Genomic DNA, 24,090 nt, shown 5'->3' on the forward strand with positions numbered 1-24,090 from the left:
GTGTGCAGATATCAAGGGTTGAGCGACCTGGGTCACAGTCACACTATAGGCAAGAGGCAGCATCAGCTCTAAGTCTTGCCTCTTCCCCGCCTCTATATATGTATATATATATATATATATATATATATATATATATGTGTGATGGACCAAGATGCCCGGAACTCCTGCTGATGTCCACTTCCTAGTGACCCGGTGCCCTCCTATTCGGACTTTGGGGTCCTTGTGTAGAGTAGTTTGGATTTAGGCGGCACTCACAGATTTCTGTTATGCAAAATTTGTTTATTGTGACTCCAACATGTTTCGGGCCAAACCCGTCCTCGTTGTTCCCTGAGGTTGGGCCTGGCCCGAAACATGTTGGAGTCACAATAAACAAATTTTGCATTACAGAAATCCGTAAGTGCCGCCTAAATCCAAACTACTCTATATATATATGTGCGTATCTTGGGAGCCGCCGTTCAGCTTGCAAGCTTGCACTTAGCCTTTTGTGATTGCGTGTGCGGCTACACGGCCCATGGTAGATCCCCACTACATTAGTGCTATAGTCTTCCACTAACATGCTGTAATGTTATGTCTATTCTTATTTATGTCTCGTTAATCATTAAAGGAAGTGAAAAATAAACTGTTTTTATTAATTATTATTTTTGTGTATTTGAATGCATAGGCTTATGTTTGCAATACATGAAAAAGCCCACAGCAAATTCCACTAGGTGGCAAAAGTAACAACTAGGTAATGGTTATGTAAATGCATCCTCTATCAATAATTGTCAATCAAAATATGGTCTCACAATATGAAATATTGATATTGATGTGTGCAACCGAAGGAACATTCATGCCTCCATCTACATTTGCTTGATCCCGAGGCTGAACTGCCATTGGCGCAGCAGGTGCATTGCCCTGGGGCCCCTGGTTACAGAATCTTACACTACCTATAAATAAACGTACTACTACTACTACTACTACTACCTGCAGGCAACGCACCTGTGCTGTAATGTTGTATGTTTGCTCATTCGTAAATGATCTTTAATTATTATAGAACACTTGTATAATCACCAAGCAACACCACCGTTTCACACCTCTCAGTAGATGCACCTCACTGCACACATCACTAAGATATTGATAAATCAACAAATTATTATGCATGGATGCCCGGCCTTCCAGAAGAGAAATAATCTACATCATGATATTGAAAAACAGTCTTTGCTTTTGCTACACTGTTCTCTCTTTCCAATGATGTGTAGTGTGTATGTGTGTGTTGTGTGTGTGTGTGTGTGTGTGTGTGTATGCATTGATGAAATACATGGGAAGCCTCCATAAACCCATAGATGGATAAAATACATGGCGACAGGTAGGTTACCTTGAGTGATTATTCTTTTTCTTTCTTTCTTTTTTTTAGTAACAGGGGAGATGATGGTGTTATCAAGAATAGATTGGGGGAGGGGGGGTTAGGGGGGAAGATATTGAGTACAATTTTGTCCATGTTAAGCTTCACATAATAGTCAGGCATCAAGGAGGAGATGGCGAGGCAGAAGCTGGATACATGATTGAGGATGGAACGGACGAGGTCAGCAGAGGAGAGATACAGTTGTATGTCATCGGCATAGAGGTGGTATTGGAGGTTGATGAAACCGATGAGTTCTCCCAGGTAAGCAGTGTATTTGGAGAAGGGCAGAAGGGCTTGGACAGAACCATGTGGGACCCATACGGGAAGGAGTAGAGCTGGGGGTCTTGGGCAGAACCCAGTGGGGTGCCAACAGGAAGAATTCTGTATTCTCTACAGAATTATGTAATGTGAGCACTATAATTATGTAGTGATGTGTGAAGTTATGTTCTTATTTGTATTTCATTGTATGCTTTAATCATATGTATGGGGTGCGGATCATTTGGGTTGACCACAAATAGGTTAATAGATATTGGGTTGGGTTGATCACAAATAGGTTGCCAGATATTAGGTCAACATGGATAAAAGGTCAAAAGGGTCAATAGGTCAACATGAAAAAAGTAGACACCACAAAAGGTCATCAGATACAAAAGGTTCAAACAACAAAAAGGTCGACATTGAAATGGTCTTACAAAAAATACTTTCTTGGTGTCGTTTTGTAAATGTAACCATATGTAAGTCAAATAACTGTACCGTGTCCCCTTGCGAGGCTCACTTTGTTCACCACGGGTAAGGTTACTATTCCCAATCATAGGCCATGTCGACAGAAAATGATGAAAAAGTTAAAAGAATGGGTGTTGACCATATTTGTCGACTATTGTCATTGTTGACCATCTGAACATGTTGACCATTTGAACTTGTGGACCTTTTACATGTCAAACTTTTGACAACGTCAACCTCTTGTCCCTGTTGACCTAATGCATGACCATATTAGGGTAACCTATTGACTATCATTCAGCAATGCTATAAATTACACTAATGAATTTAAATGTAGAGTCTATTTTATTTCAAAATAAAATAGACCCTACATTTAAATTCATTAGTGCCATTAATAGAGTTGCCGACAGGATAGGCTTTGTCGGAGTTCGTCTTCAATGCTTTCGGAAACAGCATAGCGGGACTAGCGGCTGACATTGAATACCCCCCATAATGAGGGAAATTTACTAAGATGGGAGTTCTATATCACGTGAGATGTTGCTATGGCAACTAATCAGAATCCACTTCTTTTTTAGCACCTTCTAGAACATAAAAGTATCTGATTGGTCCTAGTAAATGTTCCCCAAAGTATCTGGATTTGTGTAATGTATTTATCATTGTGCTATGATCCAAACCATGTTTTATTGATTTAAATAGTCCAAATAATATTACAGATCACATGAGCATTTGTAATTATGCGTGTGATGTTTTATTTTTTCATGCACAATAATATTACATTTATATTGCCTTTTATTTTAGATATATATGTATACACTGGGAGCTGCAACTCTAATTGTATTTCTTCATGTGAAACAACATTCAGCTGAAACAAAAACATGATTCATTACCTCCTATTAAACACTGAAAATAATGCACAGATTGAAGGGAGATGAAGTGTTTGTCTGGAGGCATCAAATTGCAGTGTGGAAGATTAGGGCTAAATTAAAAAATAAAATAAAAACATGCTGGAAAGCCTCTATTTACTGTCACACCAGAGGCAAAACATTTAGATTCCCACGCACTTATTTTTCTCATACGCTGATCAGGAGTGAATCATTTTAATTACCTTATTTTAGGAAAATAAGATGAGAACTGGTAAGTAAACAATGCAGTGTTGCTATGAAATCGTGTATATATTCAGTGCCTATATGTGGATATTTACATTTATATAAACACATAATTACAATGCCATCCACAGGGATAAATGAAAATGTGGTTAATCACACACATTTGCCATTATTCATAATATCCCTCTCTGAACTGCGTACAAAGGGTGATTGGAAGTAATCTCGCTCAGAGATACATACAACGGTACTGGAAACACACACATATGAAAGTCTGTCTTCTATTGGTCCATTCTAACGTTTCCCGTGTTATCCCGCCACCCCTCTCCAGATTGATGGGGTGTTGGCGTCAAGCTCCATTACTTGTAGGTGGTTTGCTGTTGTCTGTCAGCCTAACAGGTACGAGATTCCACCCGGATCTGACAATTCACACACTGATCTCTTACCCCTGAGAATGGAACATGCTGAGAATGGAATATGCGATCTGTAACAGAATAAATTTAGGAGATGTTTTCCTGATTAGAGGGGGCGGATCTACTATGAAACTAATGAAGTTAACGCTTCAAGACCCCTAATCCTAGAATTAATTTTACAACAAAATTGATGGAGATTTTTAAGTTTGTGTTATTAAAGTAAGGTGTACAATCATAAGTTAATGGGCTAAACTGATTATTGTTGACCTTAGAATGTGCTTTAATACCCATTTAATACGGCTGTCCCTGTAGCTGCCAATTAGTAATTGGTCACATTATCGTGAGGGACTTGCGGGGCCCTGTATGGACTCTTTAACTGACTAATATCTATTAATAGCCTATATTTTGGTAGTTGGATCCTCAAATTCTTTGTTGGTGTAATAATTCTTCCGCTCAGCATTTAAGCTATAGCCGATCAGAACAAAAAATAGGCGCCACTCATCTTATTTGTGCATTTTCACACTAAAAATCCGATTTTCAGCTCTTGGTTGGAATTTAATAGAATGAGAGATTCAGAAAGTGAGAGATTTGGTAAGCCATCTCCAGTTTTTTTAAAGCGGCAATAATTTACACTGCAAAAATTAAACTGGTTTTGCAGTGTAAATGATTTCCGCTTTAAAAAAACTGGAGATGTCTTACCAAATCTCTCACTTTCTGATTCTCTCATCCTATTACATTTCACCCCTTGTTTTTATGCACTATATGGGTATAGCACGTTACCAATAACACTATGACAACATGGCTTCTATTACATCATAGCTTCTATTACAGCTTGTATGTGCGCCACTTAATAATACGGGAACTGCTGGGAGTTGAAGTCTAGCTCTGTGATTTGTGCTCTGTAAAATGTATGTGCAAATAAATAAATAATACATGTGTATTTTGTTTTAAACTACAATTCCCAACAGCCTGCAGAAGTTCTCTTAGTGACACTCCCAGGAATGGTGGAAGCTGAGAGGGACCATCCTAGGAATGAGGCTAGGAGCAATGCCAGGTGAGAAGGAGCCCGGGACAAGGAGGTGTCTAATAAGATAATTGAAGGGGGGGGGGGCTGCTGTAAGCCAGACTTTCCCCACCAACTATTGCCCTGTGACCCATCACATCTACTGTGCAGGCTCACACCCTTTGGGCCTCCAGGAACTTGCAAGGGCAGCAAGGCCCATTGGACCTTGTGGGTGTTGCCTTATTGTTGCTGGTTACAAAGGGACCCTCATAAAATGAGGTCCGCCTCTGCTGAATCGTGCATGGTTAATACTGGCCAGCTCAGCCAAGGTCTCTCTTGTAACTAATGTATTATATGGCTGAAATAGCTCATTAAAAGTAACCTAATACTACTTTGATACTTGAGCTGCAAAACTCGGGTGGGTTCGGATATCTCCAGAACCAAACCCCACATCTTCTTTTAGAACACAACAGCATCACAATAGGCAGGTTCCTTTCTTTTGATCCTTCTGATTCTAATGCTGGAGCCCAACCATTCTCTTCAGTCTCATCTACCAACTTCTATTCGGCACTGCCACCAACAGCCATGTGCCTATGGTCCAGACTTGGGCCCTTATTCAGATCTGATCGCAGTACAAATTTTATTTTTATTTCTGTGAGTTATTTTCTTCTGTGCAGGGTAAATACTGTCTGCATTATTATCACAATTTAGATTTCAGTTTCAACACACCCCACCCAATTTTAACTCTCTCTGCACATGTTACATCTGCCCCTCCTGCAGTGCACATGTGTTTGGTCAAGAAGTCCTTCTTAATTCCAGTGTGGAGTACCTTCCGAAAAATTCTTGTCCAAATGTTCCCTAAAAATAACTAAAACTAAATTCTTGTTCTCCGGAATTTGCATCAGGGGCTGCCCTACTCAAATAAAGGATTCTCTTCTGTTTGTTCACATATCTTATTAGTGAAAGCCACAAGCAATGGTCTTGCCCAACACATTGGCAATAAATCATTTAAATTGGTCCTGGAACACATACACAGGGCATCCCTGCAGTGCCTCGAGGCACCCTAGGGTGCTGCGGCACACAGTTTGGGATCCACTTATTTAATTCAATCGTGCCCTGTTTGGGAGAGAGTTAAAATTAATTTTTTACATTTATTTTATATATTACTTTTTCGATTCTGTTTTTTTGTATTTTATTTTCTACATACTACAGGTTACTGGTGCAAAATGACAAGCTAAGTATTAGTTTCCAATAATAAATTACTATGGCAACCAAAAAGACGATATCATGTCTAATGGTTTAATACCGATCAATCAGTCTTTATGAATATCTAATCATTTCATTAATGTGTCGCCATCACAATTTTTTGACTGCAATAACAAAACTTTTCAAAATGTATATTTACATAAATCAATTTGTTATATTTCATAAAATGCCTTAACCCTTTGCGTGCCAACATCGCTGCGAGAGATGCGCAAAATATTAGCCAATATTACCAGCGTCGCTCGCATTTGTTATATAGATTCAAATAAAAAATGTTGCTTTAAAAAAAAAAAAAAGATTATATTTCCTGTATAAGATAACCATTACAGGTCATTGGGATGAATAAAAAATGTTGGCTTGGCAATTTTCACACCTATTTTGACAAACTCACTTGGCACATTCAAGGGTTAATATTTATTTATTTATTTGGGGGGAAAAAACCGAAACACGTGAGGCAGCGGCGTAACTATAGCTGGGGGCTGCGGTGCTATAGTTAAACCCCCCCCCCCCCCCAATCCCCTGCAGACTTACCTATCTCGCTGGTCCCGGCGGCTCCGTTCTTCTGCTGAGGACCACCACAAAATGGCTGCCCCCATATAGCACACAGTTCTCTGAAACTGTCTGCTGTATGGGGGTGGCCATTTTGTGGTGGTCCTCAGCAGAAGAACCGAGCCGTCGGGACCAGCGCGATAGGTAAGGCTGTGGGGGATTGGGGGGGGTTTGCATAGGCGGTGAGGCGCCGGGGCGGCAGGGCAGGGGGGTAGGGGTGCTTGGCGGGGCGGCGAGGGGGGGCGCCCCCCCCTAACGGCAGGGGGGGGTGCCCAAAACGTAGCTACGCCACTGACGTGAGGGTGTTTAATAAAAAACCTAAAACCCTAAATAGAAATATATTTTATGTTCAGAGCACAGTTAATATTCACATGACCGGGAAAGGGTAGAAAATATCCAGAGGGAAACTGCACAATTTAGTTACTGCTGAGTTCAATTTACTTTGTTAGCTAAATAAATCTGAGCATTTAAAGTACTGCAGGACAGCAGCAGGTAAATGCACAGTTTTGGTTAGAAGAAGGAGTAGGTCAGGCTTCTAATGTGAGTTGAGTACTTCCATAGGGTCTAAATGTTAAAGTGTTTACATGAGTAAAATCTACGGTCAGTTACACTGGTAATTGCCGAGTAACTACAATGGGCAGGATAATAATATGCTTATATTTAAGCCTGGTAAATTTTAGACTGCACCAAAGGCACACAGGGGTTTTAAGGAAAATGTAGGATCTTAATTTTTTCCATGCTGTTTGATATGAATTGCACATGAAACACCGTGGTTCCGCAATTGCTGACTTTACAGTCGGCTTCCACCATTGTATTGTTTACTGACAACAGAAGTGGTTGAATATTCTGTATTCTGTTACGTAACCTGAACTTGCCTTTAAGTCCTGTTGTTTTTCTGGGACATAATGTTGCTTTTTTCCCCTCACAGGAATATAATTTATTATATCATTTATTGTAATAATATTTATTTATATAGTAGCAGTTTAAGAACTTTATTTTATTGTTCTTATTATTATAGTGTACACACCGTGCGATTCTGACTAACTTTCTATTCGATTTTAACCATATAATCGAAATCTAATAGAAATCAAACCGCTTTTACCTGCATTCAATGCCGATCCGATCCTGATGCGCACTCCGGTTTAGTTCGAATCGAACAGAAAAATAGACTGTGCCGGTAAGACCTGATATGGACCAATCCTCATAAGAGAATTGGAACTGATGGCGCTTGACCGGAGTGGCCTCTCAGCAGCTGCTTCAAAACAGGTTAGTTACTCCTGTATAGATATACATACAATAGAAACGGGGGAAGGATGATGCAGCGCTACGTAGTAATTTATATAGCAATGGAAATATGAAATATTAAGTAAAAAACAATATAGAATTGGATGATCTTTACATTTTAATAAAATAAACATATAATTTATTAAAGCACAATAAAAACCAATAAAAAGGGTAATGCACCCAATTCCACAAGATGGCAATAACAGCAGCAATAGCAGCCGGAGAGTCCGTTCCTAGTGATGCCCAAACAGTTAATGTCAACTTTGATGAAGATAGTTACCGCCCCAACTGGGTGAACAGATGTTGATGTCCTTTTAGATCCAAGTGGTTGGCCCAAAGCTGGCACAAATCACTGATGTCCACTGGAAGGAATTGGAAGGCTGATGGCAATGCCTCTGTGGTCTTCCGTTTGGAGATAATGCCTGGGGGGGGCGGTAGCTGTAGAGTTCTGTGGTGCCCCAATTGGGGAGAAAAGGGAGCAGATGTCCTGGTGGGCTGGTCCGGACTCAATCCCAAGTAGGTGGTGGAAGGAGGGTGGCAGCAAACTGACGCATTTCGCTGCACCTGGCAGCTTTATCAAACATCTTAGCTGTTGCTTGTATGTGTGCATATACTTTGCCTTTGAGGTTTATTTTCTATTAAAGATCCATTTTAAATCTGTTTTTTTGTGCCTTAGAAAATGAAAATGTTTTGATTACTATTCTGATTATCATAACGAGAAACATTAATTACTTGCTACGCAGAAATATTTTTTGCTGTGGTTTTCATATGTCTACACAAAAAGTGTATACTCCAATAGATAAAGTGTATACTCCATAAATAGTTTGAATTGGTCCTGGAACACATACCCAGGGCATCCCTGCAGTGCCTCAAGGCACCCCAGGGTTCCACGGCACACAGTTTGGGAACCACTGATCCATTCAATCATACCATGTTTTTAGCTGGTAAAATTATATTTTCGAGAAAAATCCCTTAGGATCTGGAATAAGTTCCTGGACCTATGCGTTTCCCTCCCGAAACACAGGGCTGATAGGCCCTCTAATATGGGGTTTTGTCCGACAAGCGAAATCACTGATAACTGCAGGCATTGGGGACAAATTAATATTTCATACCCTCCAACATGACCCATTGCATTCGGTACACAATTCTCTGTTCCTGGACTTCCCTCTTAATGGGCCAGATTCTATAAGCTTTAAAAGTGATAAGTTTCACAGTGATAAACAGCCAGCCAATCAGCTCCTACCTGCCATGTCACAGACTGTGTTTGAAAAATAACAGGCAGGAGCTGATTGGCTGGCTGTTTATCACTGTGAAACTTATCTCTTTTGAAGCTTATAGAATCTGGCCCAATGTATGGTGACGGCACTCATACATTAAGAGGGAAGTCCAGGAACAGAGCATTGTGTACCGAATGCAATGGGTCATGTTGGAGGGTATGATATTTCTGTGCGGTCACTTAGCTTTGTCAATGGATTATCCCCCATATCCCTGATTTTAAAAGGAGAATTTCTCAGCTGAAAACTTTTTGTTTGTGGAAGTTAGGGTTTTATAAATGGCTCCCTAAACCATAACGCAGAAGGGGCATGACGGAGTTATCAGAAGGCTCCGCCAAGCATGAATTTACTCAAGTATTAATTAATTGCACCCACACAAGCATACAGTACATACAACTTCAGATCATTATCCTGTGTACTCTTAAGTGCCTCATGCACTAAAACTATTTTGTATGATTTCTTTCAATTACGGTGTTTGGGGCAGATATATCGTTTGAAAAGTGGCAAATTGTGTGTGTTTCCATCCAATCCGATGTGCGGTCCTGTGAGTGTCTGATAGGAGCCTCTAGATAGCTCAAACTGCACCCATGATTTGTTGGCATTGCATGGAATCGGATGGAAAAAGGAGTGCATTTTGTGCATGCGATATATCGCAGGAAGTTTGTCTGATGTTTACAGTCCCTCTAGCCCCCTAATCCAGCCCATCAGATATATCTTATGGTACAATAGTATATCATAGGATATATCTCGTGCGATTTATCTTGGCTGATCATCTTCTGCAGATATATCGGTACTTGTTTCCTAGCACGGCACCAGCGATTTTTATCTCAAGCATCGGGACCTAAAAAATCGCGTTGATCGCATCGCATGCAACCAACGACGCGATAGACGCGATTTTTACATTGGAATCAATGTAAAATGGTCCCTGAGACCAGTGTTCCCTCTAAGCTGTGCGCGCGTGCGCGCGCACACAACTCGACGAGCGTGCGCACAGACATTACAACAGAGCGCACAAAGCAGCAGTGGTCCCTTTTTGCAGTTGTGGACTCAATTAATGTGTGTCTCACCCATTAACTACATTGTGTGCTATGTTTTGAATGTTTAAATGTTTAATATCATTTTGAAGTAAAGTTAACACAAATGCTGAACGTCATTTTCCATTTATATATAAGTGACGCACAAAATTTTTAATTTCCTCCCAAAGTTGCACAGCCAACATTTTTTGCCGCACACAGCCTTCGTAAAATTAGAGGGAACATTGCCTGAGACCCAATTTTACATTGGGCCCAATGTAAAAAGCCCCCGAAATTCCAATTTTAATTGCATACCCCCTCTCATGGGTGAAATCCCCCCCATTGTTACCGCCACCCCACGATGGACGCCAACCCGAAGCATGGCGAGAGCAGCGAGCCCGCGAGAGGCGGCGGTACACGTCCTCTGACCTTTTCATACCCCCACTATCCACTCCGCCGTGGAGTTGATTTTCTAAAGTGTGCCGAGTGCAGCGAGCCACCGAGCCCGAAGCGTGGCGAGCGCAGAGAGCCCCTGCGAGGGGACGCACATAACTTCACAGGTATCCGCGTCCCCTCGCAGGGCTCGCTGCGCTCGCCACGCTTCGGGCTCAGTGGCTCGCTGCACTCGGCACACTTTATAAAATCAACTCCACGCCGACGTGGATAGTGGGGGTACCGCCGCCCCTCGCGGGCTCACTGCGCTCGCCACGCTTCGGGTTGGCGTCAATGGTGGGGTGGCATTAACAATGTGGGGACATTCCACATACTTAAAACCCATGACGGGCATATACAATCATTGGACCATTTCCCATTGTTCCCTATGTAAAATCGCGTTGATCGCATCGATCGCATCACATCGAATGCCATTATAATGGCATGCGATGGACGCATTCAACGCAATTTTATCATTGAGAGCTAAATTAACATTGAGCCCTATGTAAAATCGCATTGAACGCGTCGGTCGCATCGCATGCCATTATAATGGCATGCGATGGACGCGATCAACGCGATTTTCTCATTGTCGGCAATAAAGCCACTTAATTGACATAAAATCTCGTCCATCGCGTCAATCGCATACCTTAAGTTACCTTAACTTAAGGTATGCGATCTACCACGACGGGCGCCGTGCTAGGAAACAAGTACCGATATATCTTACGCAAAATGACACCAAAGAACAAAATTGGATGGAATTACTCCCGGGAAGATTCAGGGGGAGTCCAAGGGAAATTACATCCGACTTCAGGATCAGATATATCCTTATAGTATATGGGGCCCTTGTAGCAGATCTGAGATACCTTGCCAGTATGTCAGTGTATACCAGATCAGACACTCTCACTCCAAGGGGGAAAGTTACTAAGATGGAATTCCGATTTCACAAGGGATGTTGCTATGGGGGGGGGGGGGGGGGTGTAGAGGGACAAAGTGATCTGAAGGGCCCCAGATCTTCCGTGGCCCGGCCCAGCTGCCCCCTGTAAATGCTGGCCTGTCAGTGACCCCCACAGCACGGCTGTCCACTGTGAGTTGTCTGTGTGTGGTTCGCTGAGTCTAACTGACTCACTGTGTGCCACTGCCGTCTACTAGGTGTGCGCCCCACCGCTCAGAGCCATCTTCTGTGAGTCTGTTTGTGCGCACGGCCCGGGGCTTCTCGGCGCTCGTAGTCTGTACTACGTGCAGGCGCACTGCCGTACCCACCGCTGGTGCTGTGGCCCCAGTCTCCGGCTCCTGTACTGTTACTGCGTATGCAGAAATGATATAAATAATATTGTCACCTGGCGATGACCACCTGACTAGCATTTGATTTATAATTCAATGTGAAAACCACTTGTTTCAGTTGCCTATCAGGTGGTTTCACTTATATCTTATTTTTTTATGGTTTCTTGCAATTTTTGACAAATTTTATGAAAAAAAAACTTGATAAAAGTTATTCCTTCTGATAAGTATGCCCCAAACAAACAAATAGTCTTTCTTTCCCTTCTGTTTTGATGTTTGACATTTACTGACTCTGTGTGCACCACCAATACCTAAATGAGACCACACCTATAAGTGGCTAAAATTGTGTCAAATCATTGGTGTTTATTTTTAGTCTACTATTTGTTCCACTACACGAAAATAATATATCCAGTGCGGAATCAACCTGGTTCTTTTAGTTTAAGAATAGAATACTATAGGGCACAGTTAGGGCTGCCACTAGGAATTTTGGGGCCAATGACTGATTTCCAGTCCAGGCCCCTCCAGGCCCCCCCATCTCTCCCCCCCCCCTTCACTAACCACCCGACTCCTGCTCCCTCATCCCCTCCTGCTGAATGCAACAGGTCCTGAAGCACAGGCTTGTCAATGCCGGACACCGGCGGCCAATTAAAATTCAGCACCGGCTGGAGAGCCAATCAGAGCTCGTACACCAGCAGCCGCTCTGATTGGCTCAAAAGCGGTACACAAGCTCTGGTTTGCTCAAAAGCCAGTGCAGCATTGTAATTGGCAGCCCTGACAATCCTGTGCTCCGTTCAGTGCACCGTGTGCAGTGCAGGTAGCACAGCAGAGGCAGTCAGGGATTATTTTAGTGGTCAAAATTAGCTGCCTGGGCCCGAGACAGCTGTACCCACAGCACCCCCCTGTTGGCGGGCCTGGGCACAGTAAATGAGCATGTATGTAAATGTTAAAGTATTCTTAAGCCAAAAACTGAAATGGTTAAATGCTTTCAAAGGATGATAATTACAAACATAACAGGCACAAAGGTTTGTGAGTTCTGAGCGCATCAGGTGTCTTTACTGCAAACTGTCCAGGCGTAGCGAGTGAGTAACAGCTGGAAATCCCACTTCAGAGGTCATTGTTTAGCTGGAGGTATTGAACAATCCTGGTGATTGATAAACTCACAGTATTATAGATAGTAGAGGTGGGATCGCAAGGTAATTAAATAAAAAATAGTGTGTTGCTAAGTAACTTATTACGTTCTTCCCCAGGTCTACACTGAAGTTAATATATTTGTTTAAAATCTCCGTTTTCATATTAAAGAAAGTCAACTTAAACGGAGAAAAGAGAAATGTCAGGAAATAATTGCTGCACCTTTTGTACTCTTGTATTAAAATGCATTTGTTTCATTTTCTATTGTATATCGTTATCTAATCTGTCCATGATAAGTCGCAAAGTTTATTTCACAAAAGAGTTGTTCACAAAGAGAAACCATATTCGCTGTGTCTCTACCTCCATGTTTACAGCCTCTCTTGTGTTTCTTAGAAATTCTAACATTTGGATATCATTAATCGGCAATTTTCTCGCGTGTCTTACCCTTTGATTGCCAAAGTTGCTGTGAGAGGTTCTCAAAACAGCCGCTACAAATGCCACCGTCGGTCACATTCATTTTTTGGGTTCCAATATTTAACTAAACTTCAATGAATTGACTTGGCTGTATTTGTATTTATGTATAATAAAAGTACAGCATTTTTAGCGGATACTTTGAGGATCTCGCACAGCAACAAAGGCACTGAAAGGGCTAATTGTACTGTCTTTGTGGACGAGAAGAACAATAGTTTGTGTTAACCTCACGACATGTTTCCTGATTTTAGTTATGTACTTTTCTTTGTTTAAATAATCCCTATTAATTATCCACATCTTTCATTGTATTATAAGCCAATGGAATGGTGGTTGAAAAATCTTTGAAACCTGACTATCCTTAGAAATTAGGGAGATAAAATCTTTGATTAAAATTATTTATAAGCAAGATTTATTCCAGTAAATTAATCGAAGAATTATCACAGTTAGTATTTATTGTTGTACATTATTTTGCTAGCGTCTTATATAGCCGGTGGCCATGCTTCTCCGACCTAGTCTTTAATAGTTATCATATGGATTTGTAACTGCAGCACTTGTTAGGGCCAGTTTAAAGGTGTGTACACACGGGGGAGATATATTGCTCAGTTTGTCCTTTTCATCAGCGACGAGAGATGGTCGCTGATGAAAGGGAACCTCTGCTGGCGGTGCCGCAGAGGTAATTAGCAAGCTCCTGCGACCAGCGATTATAACGGGGCTGAAAATGGGAGAGCGCGCATCCGGCGATTTATCGCTGGGGCACACTCCCATCACTGGCAATATGGTCGCCAGCGACCATATTTCCAGCGATTTCAGCCCCTATCATCCCATGTGTACACAGCTTTAGGCTTATCAGGCCCCTAGGCATAACTTTAACCTACTGCACCCCTCCCCCCCATGAAAAAACACAGCCATTGCAGCATTTGCACATACCCAGATCATGTGTCTATATAAGACACTGTAACGATGTCTGCTGCGCTATATAAGACGCTGTAACGGAATCTGCTGTGCTATATAAGACTCTGTAACGATGTCTGCTGCGCTATATAAGACACTGTAACGATGTCTGCTGCGCTGTATAAGATACTGTAACGGGATCTGCTGCGCTATATAAGACACTGTAATGGAATCTGCTGCGCTATATAAGACACTGTAACGGAGTCTGCAGCGCTATATAAGACGCTGTAACGGAATCTGCTGCGCTATACAAGACACTGTAACGGAATCTGCTGCGCTATATAAGACACTGTAACGGAGTCTGCTGCGCTATATAAGACACTGTAACGGAATCTGCTGCGCTATATAAGACACTGTAACGGAATCTGCTGCGCTATATAAGACACTGTAACGGAATCTGCTGCGCTATATTAGACGCTGTAACGGAATCTGCTGCGCTATATAAGACACTGTAACGGAGTCTGCTGCGCTATATAAGACACTGTAACGGAATCTGCTGCGCTATATATGACCTGTAACGGAATCTGCTGCGCTATATAAGACACTGTAATGGAATCTGCTGCGCTATATAAGACTATGTAATGGAATCTGCTGCGCTATATAAGACACTGTAACGGAATCTGCTTCGCTATATAAGATACTGTAACAGAATATGCTGCACTATATAAGACACTGTAACAGAGTCTGCTGCTCTATATAAGACCTGTAACGGAATCTGCTGCGTTATAGAAGACACTGTCACGGAATCTGCTGCGCTATATAAGACACTGTACCAGAATCTGCTGCGCTATATAAGACGTTGTAACTGAATCTGCTGTGCTATATAAGACACTGTAACGGAATCTGTTGCGCTATATAAGACACTGTAACGGAATCTGCTGCGCTATATAAGACAATGTTACGGAATCTGCTGCGCTACATAAGACACTGTAACGGAATCTGCTGCGCTATATAAGATGCTGTTATGGAATCTGCTGCGTATATAAGACGCTGTAACGGAATCTTCTGCGTTATATAAGACGCTGTAACGGAATCTGCTGCTATATAAGAGACTGTAAATAAAAAAATAAATTGATGTAAATCTCTGAATCAGGCTGTTAATACTTGTATTTTGGGCTTATGTCCAAAAATGTTTTGTAAATCAAACCGTGAATGGTTCTGTCAGCAACCATGGTGCAAAGATTATGTGTGGGTACGATAACATTTAAACATCACCCATATTACAGATTTTCAGTCTTTGACTGATGCACCTACAGAACAAGAACACTCCTCTGGCAGGATGGAGGAATGTGATTCCTAGGATAATAAATAAACCATCAATGTTTAGATTTTTGTAAATTGTAGCTTTCAAGTATAATATGTATATAACAGTCCTATAGAAAACCCTGGACTATCACTATTGCAGTGAGCAAATCCAATAAAGGATAATCTCCTTACTCTGTTGATAATGCTGATCCGCACACGTGTCGATCATAGTGTCAACAGGAACTAGGTTGATAGTGTCTAGGTGGACTCAAAAAGGTTGAAATGCATAATGTTGACATGGGAAAAAGGTCAAAACAAGCAAAAGGTCGATAAGAAAAAAGGCAGACACATGAAAATATCAACATGATTTTTTCGTATCAGTATATAGATTACAGCAGGTAGACCCCCAGTTAGTCTACCGCGTACCCTTACATAGCTCACTCCGCTACCACTGCATTCCGGACACTTTACTGTTCCCAATCGTAGTCCAGTATTGAATGAAAAAAGTTTTAAAAAGTAGATTGAGAAAAAATCATGTTAAAATTTTTGTGTCAATGTGAACCTTTTGTTTTTGTCGACTTTTATCAATTTAATGCACATAGAACAATAGTAGTCGACCTACAATTTATCGACCCATTTCCAGATCCCAATCTTAACATTGTATTTATTTATACAGAAATTCATGTTTCCTATGTCTATTTCTTGAACAAAAATTTTGCAAAAATATAATTTTTCCCGCATGGTACCCACATATTTGTCTAAGCATTTGTTCCACCAGTACACCAAGGCATCGAATAAATCAGAGACAAGCATTGCTGGTACCCCGGTAGCTCATGAATGATATGCACAGTACCCACTGAGCGGTTCCACTCATCAGCAGTATCACTAACGCGAATGCACCCATCCTCCAACATCAGAGTTTTTACGGTGCAGAAATTGTCATTTGTAGTAGACATGATTGGCTGGCCAGATCACTACTCATCTTGATCGTCTCTCCCGTCATTACCAATCCCAAACCTGTCTCCATGACATGACATTATCACCATACACCTGATGTGCCCTTTAGTCACAGAAATCTGATCGTTCTACCTATTTATAGATGTTGGACAGAGGTTGTGTGATGGTGCATGCTGTGTTTAGTTTAGCAGTGCGTCCATGTTTTTAAAATAGCGATTATGCTTTCCTAACCGAGAAGGTATCAGGGGAGAGAAGATAAAAATGTTCGCTACCATCTGGTTTTCTTAAAATATATCCTGCATTTATTTTTTTCATAACAATATTTTATTTCCAGATACATTAATCCAAATAAGGAGATATCTATCACATAAATTTGTAAAAATAATAAAAATAATATTTTAAATAGCAGAAACACGTTTCTTACTTTGTTAGAGCTCACGCTGATTTACAGAATGTGTGAAATGCTACAAACGGAGCAAGGGAAGGATGGACTCAAAGTAAAAACATGGAAAGGAAGAAATAAGGCATATAGGGGAAGGATAAGAAGTGACAAATACACAAGAAAAGTGATGTTTTTTCACAGGACCAGAGGACGTCAGCCGTCAGCATCGGATAGTAGCCACGCCCAACGCGTTTCGACAGAGGTTTCGACACCCCCTGACGAAGACCTCTGTCGAAACGCGTTGGGCGTGGCTACTATCCGATGCTGATGGCTGACGTCCTCTGGTCCTGTGAAAACATATCCGGCTCTGTCCTGACTGCGGTGGGTGGAAGAACCCCGCTGGGCTGATCACCCTGCGTGCTTCTGAGATCTGGTTGACCCCGCTGTGCCGGTGACAAGCGCAGTTTTTGTGGCGATTTACCCTTGTTTTAAACCCATGTATGTCAGTTTTTACTTCTACTTAAAATATCAGTAAAATTACTATAATCTTATATAGTGTTTCTGACTGTGCGCTTTATCTATTCTTTCTCCATATATATATATATATATATATATATATATATATATATATATATATATATATATATATATATGAATAGACCCTTCACCGTATTAAGCCAGGAGAGAGAAATACCATACATCCCTATCTTGGGATAAGCATCTCCTCTTCTCCGTTATGACAGCCAGACGTGGGGGTAGAATATTAGGGTTTCTATTAACCCGGTGTCATCTGAAGGGACGTTTTTCACATATATGGAAAAAAATGGAAACATATGTAGTGTAAAACTGTATTTTTTAAACAAATCGAAAGTGGCCATAAACTGACATAAAACAGTATAACAGATGGGATCCACAGTGGGAGAAAAAAAAATATTGAAAGCGGAGAACCACGGTGGAATAGTTCTCAAAGGCACTTAAAATGGTAGTCCCAGTAACTGTCATGGAGGCTACCAAGGTCCAGGCAAGTGATTCTCCCAGTGGTGTCCCCTACGCTGATAACGTAGCTTCAAACAAACTTAGCGGAGCGCTGATGCCGGGGCTACACTGATAATGTTCATTTCAAACTTAGCATAGAGCTGCCGCCGTGAAACTAAACAAGTACCAAAAAATATATAAAATGTAAATATATTAAATTGGACTTTCTTTTTTGTTTAAAACAAACAATTTAATATATTTGTCCAATATAAGTATATACTGTAAGTCCAATTTAATATATTTACCATTTATATATTTTTTCTGCATGTGTAATTGTCATAAATTTTGTTGCAATTTCAAGCACCCAGATCACCCACTTCCATGTGACCAAGGAAAATGGTTGACTCTCCTAAAAGTCCCAGAGAGCTTCACTAAATGCATCTGGGATGGAGAGTACACATGTATGTTCTCCAAGGCAAACAGGGGCTGTAGGTCAATACAGAAGTCGGTTTGCAGTCTTTTAAAATAAATCTATGTAGACTGTTGGAGGGGACTCACTCCTTGCCCAGTGATATTTCTCTTTCCAACATCTCATGTTCGCACAATACTAATTTTGGAGTGGACTTTAGTGAGGATGTTTCATTCATATTTTGACAAGCAATAATTGTTCTATTCAACAAATGCAGTAGTCTCTGCAGAAATATGTAACTGAGTCTAATCCCCACTATGATGTGATTGTCGTCTCCATCCTGAGGTCAGCAATGATCAATGACTCTGAATAGATTCTTGATATAGTTTGCTATTTAGATGAATCTTTTTAATTGGATTTGACATTCAGCCAAGTATTTAAAAAAAAACTGCTAAATGTCTCTGCAAAATATATTTACATTCCTTACTGATAAACAATCCACTGAGCCGGCCCTATTTTGGAAATTGATGTCAAAGTGGTCACCTGAAGGTGCAAGTAGCAGCCAACATGTGTTAATCACATTCATTCCCTGCAAAACAGTGGTCAACATAATTGTGCCTGAATTGTCCTAGTGCTCTGCTGGGCACTTACATTTTGAGTAGTTATCTTAAACTGTTTTTGTGATAGAAAAGGCAGCCATTTTGTAACTTTATCAAATTTGGACTTATTCACTAGACACCAACTTACAAATGCAGGGGAACCCTCAGGAATATAAGTCCCTAGTTCAAAGATATAGTTCCAAAGACGTAAGACTGGTTTCACCAATAATATACCCATTTCTAATATGTATAGATGACAATAATAAAGATTTCTTTCTGGGAGCCAGTTTTTTTTATAAATCTATATTATACTTTTCATTATACGTATTTCCTTTTTTCTTGTTAAGTAAGGGTTAAATAAATCTGTAGTCAAAGCATATTTTTTTATACATTGTACATATCAAGTGCTTTTTATCAGCCTCTAATTATACTGTTTTGGAAAGAATTTTTCCCCTAACACCCTTCAGTGATTGTATACCCTTTCATCAGATCTTTTTACGTCAACATAATCCTATGCTTTTTCTACTTGCCAGACCTCATTAACAGTTTTTATTTTTAAGCTTGTCCAATACAATATCAGCAACAGTAATATTGGCAATATTAGTATCTTGTAGGAGAGGGTTATAAAATGGCAAATTGGTCTCACCCTTAGATGTTCTTAACCCCTTAGTTTCAGAAAGGGATTTATTGATTTAATCCTCTTTAAAAGTAGATTGAGTTTTCCAGAATTCTAAATTGCTTGAGATGAAAGTTGCGGATTACTAGCTGTAGAAATTATTAGGCTATTTATAAAGAGAGGAACATTTTGTATTCACATGTTTCTTATGCAATTTAGGAGAATACATTTCTTTCTTAAACACACATCCACAACAAATTCACCTTTAAGTATTAAGTATATAAACTGTATGATTTTAACATTTATTATACCCTGAAACTACTCACAACTCCTCTAACTGATACCCCTCTAACCTATCTGTACTTGTTTAAATCCATTTAAAATGTCATGATACTACTATTGAATGGGCAATATGATTAATCAAGCTCTGAAATAACGAAATTTTCACAACATGACAGAGGGAATCTTAGCCGTCTTCAGCGCTTAGATTCCTTAATATCCAAAGTAATATCCAGGGGGTGCAACTGCTATGGGGCCCAGGCAGTGGCGTAACTACAGAGGGTGCAGGGGGTGCAACTGCAATGGGGCATAGGGGCTTGGGGGCCCCCGAGGGCTCAGCAGGCATTCCCCCGCACTCTCTTATTTTTTTTATTTTTTTTCACACTTTGCTCCTCGTGTACAGCAGGAAGCAGGTGGGGTGGTGGCAGCAGGTGCATGGGGGGGTCACAGTGAGGAGAGCAGGAGGCCCGGTGGTACCACTAGTGCAGCGTAGGACAGCGGCTCAGTGGCACCACCTGTATGCATGGAGCAGGAGACCTGGCAGCACCACCTGTATTCAGGGAGAAGGAGGCCTGGCGGCAGCAGTGGAGAACATGGGAGCAGGTCACTGAGTGAGGAGTCAGGATGCCCAGCACCGCTACCCATACAGAGGAGGACTGAACACAGGTGGCACCACCTGTACACAGGGAGCAGGAGGCCCAACGGCACTGCCTGTAGGCCCAGCAGCAGCAAAAATGGGTGCGGGTCACCGAATGAGGATACCTAGGTGAGTGTATAGCTTTTACTATGGTGGTGGGGTGAGGTTTGAGAGCAGAAGGGGTACATTTGGAATGCCTGGCTCTCCATTTTTTCTATTTCCCTCCACCCTGTCTCCCCATCTCTCCCCTCCTCCCTCAATCTCTCTCCTCACTTTTTCTCCCTTTATCTCCCCATCTCTCTCCCCTGCTCTGTTCTCTTTTTCTCCTTCACGTGCTCTCCCTCTCCTTCTCTCTCTATACACCTCTATCCCCTGCACTTCCTTTCTCTCTCAACCATTTCTTCTCCCTCCCGTGCTCCCTCTCTGCTCGCCTTCCTTTTGTTCTCACCCCCCTACTCTTTTCCTCTTCCCCTCCACAGTCTCTTTCCTCTCTTTTTGTACCTCCTGTGCTCCTCCCTTTTTTTCCATGAAGCACTTTCTCTGTCTCTTGACCACCCCTTGTTCCCCTCTCTTTTTCATTCTCCCTTTCCCAGACACCATCTTTGTCACTCTCTCTTTCTCCTGCCCTATTGTAACATAGGCAGGGAGGAGGGCCCTTTCAGAAATTTGCTATGGATCCCAATATATTCTAGTCACACCCCTGCCCTACTGTATCTCTCCACTGGCTTCCAGTTTCTTTACATGCACCAAATAAAAATTAAATTGATCCATTGTCTTAGTGTCCACCGCTGCAACTTGCATTGAGATGGTGGTACTTGTGTAATAGCACGGCATCCGCCTACTCTACGTTTTCAGCATAGGCTAAGCTACGCTGTCAGCATAGCCCTACGGCTGCCTAGCGTATTTAGCACAGTGACTCCGCGGCAGGCCAACGGCTGCCTAGCATAGTTAGCGTACTTAGCATAGTGACTCCGCGGCAGCCCGACTCTGTCTCCGGCATCCATGGCTCTGTCCCTGGCGTCCATGGCAAGCCCAGTGAGCGCTTCTCATATATCTCCGGTAATCGCCAAATCCCCTGCGCTGGCGGACGGCGGCGGAGAGGGGAATATGCGGGCGCCGGTGGAGAGGCGCTCCAGCTGTCTGAGATGCAGGTGCATCTCAGACGCTCCTGCATCTCAGTAATCATTGCGGCAGGGGACGGCAACCCTGCCCATGTCCACTTCCACGTCCTCCCAACCTTTTCATACCCCTACTTTCCACGTCGGCGTGGAGTTGAGCTTATAAAGTGTGGCAAGCGCAGCCAGAAGCATGGCGAGCGGACGCGGAATACATGTAAAGTAATCTGCGTCCCCTCGTGGGGATCGCTGCGCTCGCCACCCTTCGAGACAAGTATGGTATATATGTATGTAAATAAACATTTAGTTTAACGGTGTGTGTGTTTAATTTAGTATTGGTTCAGCTGTACTGCATGCGGGGTGGCTTGCTGGGAATTAAAGATCCACAGCCAAACCCAATACTATTTTCCCTATATTTAAACTTCACTCAACCTGGCACCCACCGCCCTTGAGTGCTGGAGGTAGCCCTAGGCTTCAGTCCTGGCCTTGGGTGGCCTGGATGGACCTATCTATTGGAGGGGTCCTCACTCCCCAAGGGTCCTATATAAAAGTGGCCTCTGGATGCGGCATTCACCCTACTTGGAGGTGGGAACCTGGTGCTTGTTGCTAAAATATGATGGACCCCAATTTTTTGACCCCCATATTTTTGGAACCAGGACCAGTCCAGTGTTGGTTTAAATAGGGGGAATCCCTAGTCAAGTTTTTACCAATATTTCAGATACCAGAACTGGCTCAAAGAGCCTGGGGCTGGTTATGCTTGGGAGGGGGCACCCAACACCATTTTTTTTAACCTTTAATCACTTTCTTTACTTTTACACATAGAAGCATTGCATGGATCTAACCGATTCTTCAGCAAATAAAAATGGCAAAGGTGCCATATTTGCAATTCGTATTTTGAGCTGAATTCCCATTTGAACTTGCCCATAATAATCAACATAAATTTGCAGTCCCTATTGAAGTATAGGGTGATGAGTGGATGAGTTTTTCGATGGTCTATTCATTTGTACATTTGGCCATGGCCATGATTTCCACTTGGCCGAATTTTGCCAATTGTATTTTTGCCCATGTGCGAACCCCGGCCGTGAATGGGATTGAATGGGTGTGAATAGGTACATGTGTGGCCGTTTGATCTTAGTAAATTTAGCTATTAGATTTTAAACTTTTTCAGGTATGTTTTTAGGACCTGTTGATCATGAGTTTATCTTAAATCTTATTTGGTCAAATCTCAGGCATACTAAAAATATTTCTTAAACAATAATAATTCAATGAAAACTTATATGAGATAGAGAGAGAGAGAGAGAGAGAGAGAGAGAGAGAGAGAGAGAGAATGGAGGTATCAAATGTCAACAGCTTCTGTCATGGGATAGGCAGTGTTTAAAAAAAATCTCAAACATTGATTGGTTGGTACTTTATCTCCCTTCAAGTTTTAATAAATGTCCTCTGAATTTTTCATTTAAATTTCTTTCATGTCTATGGTTCAAAAAACATTGTAACCACATTCTATCCACCATTGTATTAAATCGCTGGACAATTATAAACAATATATTGTATTACTGTCCTTTAAATTATATTTCAAATAAATGTTATGTTTTGTTTTTAAGTTTGAGTATTTTATAAATGGCTTCATTATAACTATTGAGTAGTTAAACTCATTTTTGGGAATCATTTCGTCAGAGAAAAACATTATAAAATATTGTATAGAGCTTATTATGCATTCCATATTAAGCATGAAGGTGTTCTAAGATCAGATAACAAATGTCATGAGGGCAATTACATATTTGTTGACTTATCCCATTTATATAGTTATTTCTTGTTATACAGAAATGTTGGAAAGTGATGTTGTCTTTTGTTCAAGAGACCATGAAGGTTGAATATCAAGTGAAATACAATTTGTGCGTCACGGGACTTATACCTTTAACTGGAGAAAGAGCTAAATTGAAATCTTTTTCTAAAACCTGGATTAAATATATGCTGGCGGCAGGATAAAAATATATCTTATTACATCTGATCAAGAACATTTCATAAAGTCTTTGGACTATTTATTTGACATCTTTCGTGCAAATATTTTATCATGTACAATTTCTATAAAAATAATTTGCTCTTTAAAAGAAGTGTGAGATTCTATTATAATAAACTTGAAGAGTACTATTTCATCTAGATGGATTGAACTATGGTCTAATTTTCAAGGTTAAGAAAGAATTTCTTCTGACTATATTATTTAAAATTGTCCCATTTTTTTATTGTAAAGTTATTAAAATATAGTATTACCAAAATGTATTTTGGAATTTATTTTGCTCATTTTTAAATTGTTCGGTGGTTAATAAAGAGCAGATTAATAAAAAAAATATACAATGAAATATTACTCTAGGCAGTGGCATAACTACAAAAATAGCGCCCCCTAAAGAAAAGTTAACCCCCCCACCCCTATTGCCGCTTGCAGCTGCATCTGTAACCGGGACATGCAGATCTATTTGTCTACAGTCCTGGCTCTCTTCCTGGCTCGGCACTTGCTGCTAATGAGAAATCTCCCTCACAAAATGTCCACCCCCTAACAGCAGACCATTTTAAGGATGCTAGAGGAGGCCGCTGCCTCCTCTAGCATACTTAAAAAACTGTAAG

Source organism: Crinia signifera, chromosome 12, assembly GCF_055691185.1.
Source record: "Crinia signifera chromosome 12, ASM5569118v1, whole genome shotgun sequence".
Lineage (NCBI taxonomy): Eukaryota > Metazoa > Chordata > Amphibia > Anura > Myobatrachidae > Crinia > Crinia signifera.